Source organism: Benincasa hispida, chromosome 9 (genome assembly GCF_027475165.1).
Source record: "Benincasa hispida cultivar pf3 chromosome 9, pf3_genome.v1.1, whole genome shotgun sequence".
NCBI lineage: Eukaryota > Viridiplantae > Streptophyta > Magnoliopsida > Cucurbitales > Cucurbitaceae > Benincasa > Benincasa hispida.
Window position 1 is genome coordinate 26,451,240 of NC_143486.1, and position 8,315 is coordinate 26,459,554.

An 8,315-nucleotide genomic window follows, 5' to 3' on the forward strand; every position below is an offset into this window, starting at 1 on the left:
CAAGGTAACCGCATGAACTTGGTTGACGCAAGGTTGTTACTATGCCTAGTGAACAACGCATATATTGCTTAATGCGACCAACCACATACCCTCTCAGGCAGTTGGTTGTTGCTAACCTTACTCATAGACAAGCAATGCATTAGCCTATCGACAGATGTTGCCGCAGCTTCACACTAGGCAAATAAGGTTACTCACACACTCACGCAACGCACACCTCTCGGTAGGTTGCTACATGCTTCATATCCCTAATCCACATAACTAAGTATGCAATACCCAAGCAATCCCATTAAATGTTGCAATGAAAGTTAAGATGCTAAGCAAGGAGATAGAGATGGAGTCGAAGGAATAAAGAAATGCATTGAAAACACATTGTATTAATTTCTTAATTCAAAATGTCATACAATATAATATAGGAAAACAAAGGAAAAAGAAATGACCGGCTGGAAGCAAAACTTTGCTTCCAGCGGATGTGCGTCAAGGCTGCCAGTGGTGCATGGATGGGTGGAGGAGCTGACTCTCTCGAGATCTAGCTCCGGTCAAAGGCTCCGGTCGTCACTTAGAATGGATGAAGGAGGTGAAGAACTCTCAGCCAACTTCTCACGCAATTTGTCTGGATCGCGGGGAAAGTCCCCGGTTCACAAGGATCCTCCCCCGAATAACTTGGAATTTTGCTCATCGGCTTCTATTTATAGAGTTTGGACCATCGACAACATTAATTGGACTACTCTGAGTCTGACGTTCGACGCGTCAGTCCTTTCTGAACCTCTGCCACCAATGGCGCGGTAGGTGAAATGTCAGCATCAACTTTGGATTTTCTCGAGGTAGATGTGTTGATGCATTCATTCCACCAACCTTGCGTTGATCCCATTAAAATGCGTACGTAGTCGCAATCATTCAATAGCCGCATTCGCTTAACACCGCAACTCTACATGATGACTGCAATCGCTTGATGAGCGCAACTCCCATGCAATGGACGCATACAGCTAATTACCGCAACATTCATGCATTGATTGATGCGTTTTCCTTTGCGATGGAGTGTTTCTCTACATGCGGTCGTCTATGCGATGGTCTGGTTTCCACGTTTGCGTTCATTTCCTGCATTGGCTACAAAAATAGAACATTGAACGCATAATTAACGCAAAGTATTGGGTTAGCTGAGATTCATCATGCTGATCGACGCAAACTAATATTCTCGTGAATTCCTATCATGATCGACGCAATTTCTGCCTAACAACCTTCATAATTCTAAGTAAAAGGTCTAAGATGGCATGCATTTCTGCATGTCATCACACCCCCAAACTTCAAATCATGCTTGTCCTCAAGCATGCATTATACTCAAGAAATTCTAACTCACCTTCATGCTTTCTTTTGCGATGACCAGCTTCTCAGAATATAACTTACACATACCTTTGACCATCACCACAATGCTCTCCTCCACTTTGGCTGCTTCTTCAAAAAGATCTTGTCTAAGTTAAATCCTGCAAGCCTTTGTTAAAAAAATTTTATTCATTCACCGCAACTTTGTGTTTAGCTTTTGAGATTGCGTTCATTCAAATACTTCAAAAATTTGCGATGGCTTATTCAAATGTGGCGTTGAACCTGGTTACGCCCTTCGTTTTGGCTTACCCCCACTTGTGTCATGCGGGCATCCAACTTCAATTGCGTTCCATATTCAACTCAAATCTTTTCTCGTTTGTTTTGGCTTGCGTCAGATAGAGGATTTGCGCTAATGCGCTGATCCTGGCGACTTGCCTTCGTTTTGGCTTGCCCCCACGTGTGTCATGTAGACATCCAACTTCGAGCAAGTGCCTTTCACAGCTTAACTCTTATCAACATGGGTTTCCCCATTGCGTTGACAGTGGAGTTATAATTCCCAAAAGCTCACTTCAACTTTTTTTTTTTTCAAATGATCATAATATAATGAACGTGATTCTCTGAGACTGTTGCCACCCTAATAATGGGTAGAAATGCACATTATCATAGTAAGTTCTTAAACAATGTTGGATTGCGTTGATGAAATATGTTAAATTGCATCCATTAAGCATAAATTCTATAATATTGCGGTCGCACGCGTCCAACGCATTAAAGCAGTTGATTTTTATATTTTTGTGCAGAATATGCGTTAATGCAATGCAGAGATTGCGATCATAGGAATACATTGGTCAAGCGCAACTTCACCGCAAGACTTTGTGTTGATCGTGCTCGTAAACATTCGCCCAAGAAGAATCACAGCAACTTGGTCGCACAACATGGTGGGTGCATCTGGGTGAAAGAATAATTAAGATCGATGGGACAGAAAGCTGACGACAGTCGGATCCAAATTAAGTTGACAGCCGATAACGATCACAAAATACATTCAGCTTTATCGATGACAATTATTCGGCACATCAGTCAGGAATTAAAGTTGTCCCATCTGTACAACCGGGAAAGAGAAGCCGCCTTTCACCATGGAAACTCTATAAATACCAAATGCATTCTTCAGAGAAGAGGTTAAGCAGTCGATTACTTCATCACGTTACAAGTTCACGCCTTTGTCCATAGTTTTCTTCCATTTTAAGGTGGACGCGAGGAAGAAGGTGTGCCGATAAATTGTTCCGGCAAGCTTGGGAAAGCACCGGAAGCTCCAAGACAGAGAAAAGGCCGACACCTGCGGAAGTGGGAACATTTGTAGATTAGAATAGAGATTCAGTGTAAACAGCCTCGGTCAGCAAGGAATTGCTACCAGGCTCTCTGACTTTATTTTCCATTATCATTTTGTACTCAACTCAGTTATAAGAATGGAATGTCTTTCTCTATCTGTTCACTCTCTGTTATTTAAGCATGAGTAGCTAAATTAGTTGAATGGGTTAAGAAGTAGTTAGCTAACATAACGAGGGAATCTTCATCTTTGTGATTATCTTGTGTATGTATGCTTCATTCGTCTATTAGAGATACTCGGGAGGGTAGTCTAAAGATAGGATCTAGACTTGGGAAGGTCAGGTCAGAATCTAGGTTTACAAGAACCAGATTAGAATGCAAATGGGAGATAGGCGCTTAGGAATGAGCACTATTTGTTATTAACGCATCGCATGCATCTTAGCAATAAGGTATGATTGTATGCGGCCACCTTGCTTTCATGCATTTGCATCAACGCATAGGACAAGAGTAGAGACTTAGGGATAAGCTCTATGGACATTTTGCATTCAACAAATGCGTCTTAAACTTAGGAGCATTGCATTTACATTGGGAAATGACTTGTTGTGCATGGTTGTAACATGATCGCAAGGTTTGACGCATTCCCAAGTAACGCTAGCTAAAGATCTTCTCAACCCGTTCATCATATACCCATTGCATCTATCAACGCAACTATCTTTCTCAAATCTGCCACCTTTATTTACTTCTTTTTCATCAATGCAACAACACACCCATACTTAATTTATTTACTTGGTTACCACAAAGCTTTCATAAACATTACCAACGCAACTATTTTCACAAGTCCCTATGTTTGGCCCTGGACTTACTAGGAAACTCAGGGGAATTTACACTTGAATTCTGCTGAGGAAACTTGAGTGCACAACACAATCCATCAACGCATATCATCCATATTTTCACTTAATAAAATTAACGCACCAAGTTTTTGGCGCTGTTGCCGGGGACTTCGGCAAAATAGTTGTTAACAGTAATTTTTGTGATTTCTTTGCAGAACTCTCAATCTCTAGTGAACTATGACCCGGAGATTGAGAGAACATTTCGAAGGAGACTACGAGACCAACAACAACCAAAATCCGATAAAGAAGAGATGGAGAAGTGGCCTGGAGGTGGAGTACCAAATGATAATAATGTCATGGCGAATCCGATTCTGTTGCTAAACGATCGCAATAGGCCGATTAGGGACTATGCATCGCCAAACCTCTATGATTTCTCTCCGGGAATCATGAGGCCTGCCCTCGATGGAAGCAAATTCGAGATGAAACCGGTGATGCTGCAGATGATCCAGACTGCAGGTCAATTCGGAGAAAGGCGTGGCAAGGATCCGCATGCCCACCTCTGAAGTTTTTTTGAAATCTGCAATATTTTTGTGTTCCCGAACATCTCTGCTAAAGAAGTTTGACTAACGTTGTTCCCATTTTCTCTCTGTGATCAGGCTAGGAAATGAGCTTATTCGCTCGAACCAGAAGAGATTACTTCTTGGGAGCAGGTAATGGAGAAATTCATGAAAAAGTATTTTCCACCTACCGAAAACGTAAGACGAAGAAAGCTTATTACTAATTTTGAACAAGATATGGACGAATCGTTCAACGATGCTTGAGCGAGGTTCAAAAGGTTGGTCCGAGATTGTCCGCATAATGGGCTACTAGACTGCCTTCAAATGGAAATTTTCTATCACGATTTGAATCCTGCTTCGCAGACCGCTGCCAATGCAGTAGCCACTGGTGGTCTGCTTGACAAAACTTACGAGGAGGCGAAGAATATTCTGGACCACATCTCTAAGAACCATGAAGACTAGCGGGAGAGTGACAAGAGATTAAAACTCAAAGATTCTGATGCAAATAACGGTGCCATTATTTCGTTACAAAACCAAATGACCGCAATGATGAATTTGATTCAAGGAATGGCGATCAGCAGCCCAACACTGCAAAGTGGGCAAATCAACGCAATAACTCAAAACATCGCAAGGTGTGCGACTTCCGGTGATGGGCATGCGATGGACAATTGCCCGCAAAATCCACAATCTGTATATTTTGTAAAGAATAATCCCTTTTCAAACACTTACAACCCCGGGTGGAGGAACCACCCCAATTTTGCTTGGAAGAATCAACAACAAAATTTTCAATCTATGGCGCAAAAAGAAGGGCCACCAGGATTTTTCCTACGTAACAACGGTCAATAGAGCAACCAAGCAAGCAGCTCACAACAACCAATGTAATCTTCTTCTCTAGAGAGCCTATTGAAGCAATATATAGAGAAAAACGAGACAGTGCTTCAAAGTCAGGCTACGTCCATCTGCAACCTGGAATTGCAAATGGGCCAGATTGCGAGTGAGCTAAAAAGTAGACCGTAAGGGGCGTTGCTAAGTTCTACCAAGCTTTCATGCAACCCAGGGGGATCAGGTAAGGAGCAATGTCAAGTTGTGACATTGCATAGTGGAAAGACTATGGAGGGAGAAAGGAAGGATCAGAGTAGAACAACTTCCATCGCAACTGAGCCCGAGATTACGGTAATGCAAGAAGAAGAAAGAGAGAATGAAGCAGTGGAACCTGAGGTTGCGTCAACCTCAAAGCCAAATGAAACAAGAACTGTGAAAGTCCAGTTACCACCTTTCCCTCAGAGGTTAAGAAAGAAGAAAAATGAAGAGGTACATTACCAACGCTTCTTATTTATGTTAAAGCAATTACATGTTAACATTCCTTTCAGTGAAACGATTGAGGAAATGCCTGCCTATGCCAAGTTTCTGAAGGACATGGTAACTAAGAAAAGAGGCACGGGAAAATTTTCCACGGTGGCATTAACGCAAAGTTCCAAATCTATTATTCCACCGAAGATGAGCGATCCTGGGAGCTTCACGATTCCTTGCTCCATAGGAGGACTCTATATTGGCCAAGCCTTGTGTGACTTGGGGGCCAACATAAATTTAATGTCTCTGTCAATTTTTCGACAATTAAATGTGGGGCAACTTGTGCCCACCTCCATGACTCTCCAATTGGCTGATAGATCTCTGGTTCATCTAGAAGGTAAGGTGAAGGATGTGCTGATCACGATTGATAAATTTATTTTGCCAGCTGACTTTATCATCCTAGATTATGAGGCCGACAAAGATGTACCCATCATTTTGGGGCTACCTTTCCTATTAACGGGTCGAGCTCAAATTGATGTGCACAAAGGAGAAACCACTTTGAGCATAAACGAACAGAAGCTCAAGTTTAATATAATTCGTGCCATGAAATTTCCTGATGAGGAAGACCTGCAAGATTCTGAAGATGACCTGAATTTGATTGAAGAAGAAAAGTCTGATGAAGAGTGTGAAGAAGAGGTTACCAACGCATCCATAGCTGCATGCAATGCGATCATAGCAAAAACAAACAAATAAGAAGGATTAATCGCAACGCAAGAAGAAGAACTGAAGGAAGAAAGAAAAATAACGTAACCTTCTCTCGTGGAACCACCAACCTTTGAACTAAAAACCCTACCAACACATTTGAAGTACGATTTTCTGGGGTAAGATGAGAAGCTGCCAGTGATAATTTCCTCTACGCTCAACGAAGATCAAGAGAATGCATTGATGAGCATTCTCAAGAAACATGAGTGAGCAATCAGCTGAACACTCGCTGACATCAGAGGAATTGGCCCAGCGTACTGCATGAACCACATTCGTCTTGAGGACGACCACAAAGCAACTATTGAAAATCAACGCAGACTTAACCCTACGATGAAGAAGGTCGTCAAAAAGGAGATTATCAAGTGGCTGGATGCGGGCATTATCTATCCCATTGTAGATAGCACGTGGGTTAGCCCTGTGTAATGTGTGCCGAAGAAGGGCGGAATGACGGTAGTCCCAAATGAGAACAATGAATTAATACTGCAAAGTACCATCACTGGATGGTGCATATGTATGGACTACCGCAAATTAAATACGGCCACTGATAACTTGTAGAAATACAAGTTATTTATGTCACCTTATCTAGATATTGCGGCCAAAAGTTAGTAATTATGCACCAATTGTATGAAAATTAGCCTAGTATGACAATAATTATAAATGTTTTTTATTACACCCACTAGCGCCAAAAAGATGGAAGACAAACTAAACTTTACTCTGTTTTGCAGGAGACCAAGTCACCGCTTGCGCTCAAGGCTCATGAGAAACTAATCAACGCATTTATGTCACAATTGCGCCCATCGATCAACCATGAAGAGACGATTACCGAAGTGATGGCACAAGGCGACAGTTGGTCCAAAGCTATGCTTCGGCCGCATGCGGTAATAAAAACAAACACCGCATACGAACCTATGATCGAAAGATGCAACTAAGCAACACGATAGCAAAGGATTGCGACACGTGTACAACTAAGGTTGTGCAGAATTGATGGTCTAATTGCATAACAGAAGGAATAATAACCCTCCATCTGCAAAATTACCATAACCATCAAGTGGGGACCACAAGGCCGGAGTCAAGGATCTACTCCTATAAATACCCCATTGATTTCAGAGAAAAGTAAGCTACTGGATACGGGGCTAAGTGCCGTAAGATTTTAGAGAGAAAAGGTTGAGCTGAGTGCTGAAGAGAAGAAATCTGGGAAGAGAACAAGATAAGGCCGAAAGGTGAATCTCAGATCCGACCTGCCATACACTCGATCGAAGCTTTGTGCAGAGATCCCTGCTACCGGTGGAGCAAGCTTGAGAGGGAAGCTCTTCCTGCCATCGAAACCATCCGATCCGACAAGTAGATCTCCATCGAATCTGTGCAAAGATGTTGGCACTTGTTTGTATCTGTTTTATCTCTCTTTCATTGTATTCCATATTTTCTTTACCTCTTCATTCAAAAATCATGTATCAAACGTTTAGTAGAAATATTAAATGTTTCGATAGATTCCATCTACCATTTTTTGTCTATTTCCATTCACCCGTTAGTTACTTTCTTCATGATGTTTTCTTAATCTCCCGATGAGAAATATAAATCACTAAGAACTTAATCTGTATTAGAGTTATAAAATACGTTTAGCTAAAGCATGCTAGACGGCATCTTCACCTGTGAGAGCAGAAGTGAAGATGTCATTCTGATCTATCGAGAAAGGGTCAAAAGAGTGCGTTAACTAAAGCGAGTAGTACTTCCAGATATGGAAGCAACCTTGCGTTCATTACGTTAGACTCTGTTTCACCACAGACATGTGGGGAACATGGTCGATCACTGAGAGGTCTACGCCAAGAGAAGAGCAGAACAATATTTTTACCTTCAATCCAATTAAGAACTTGCATTGTTTATAATACTTATCTTTCTCTTTCTATTCTGTTCGTAAGACTTGTCGCCATATCATACGTCTTTGCACAACCTTCACAGCCAGCCTTAATCCTAGCATCTTGTACACAAAGTCTGTATCTTGTAACATCTAGCTTAGGTTTATTGTATTTTTATGTTTTATCGCATCTTTACTGCTTTCATTTATTTTACTGCAATTTACATACCTATACAAACCCCTTTATAAAGAATTGAAAACTTGGTCGCATATACCATGAACATACCGCAATAACCGAAAACCAGTTCCCCGTGTTCGATCTCGGATCATACCGAGAAACTTGCGGTGGAATTACACTTGGCTCCATCGTAAGGAAACTTGTGACAA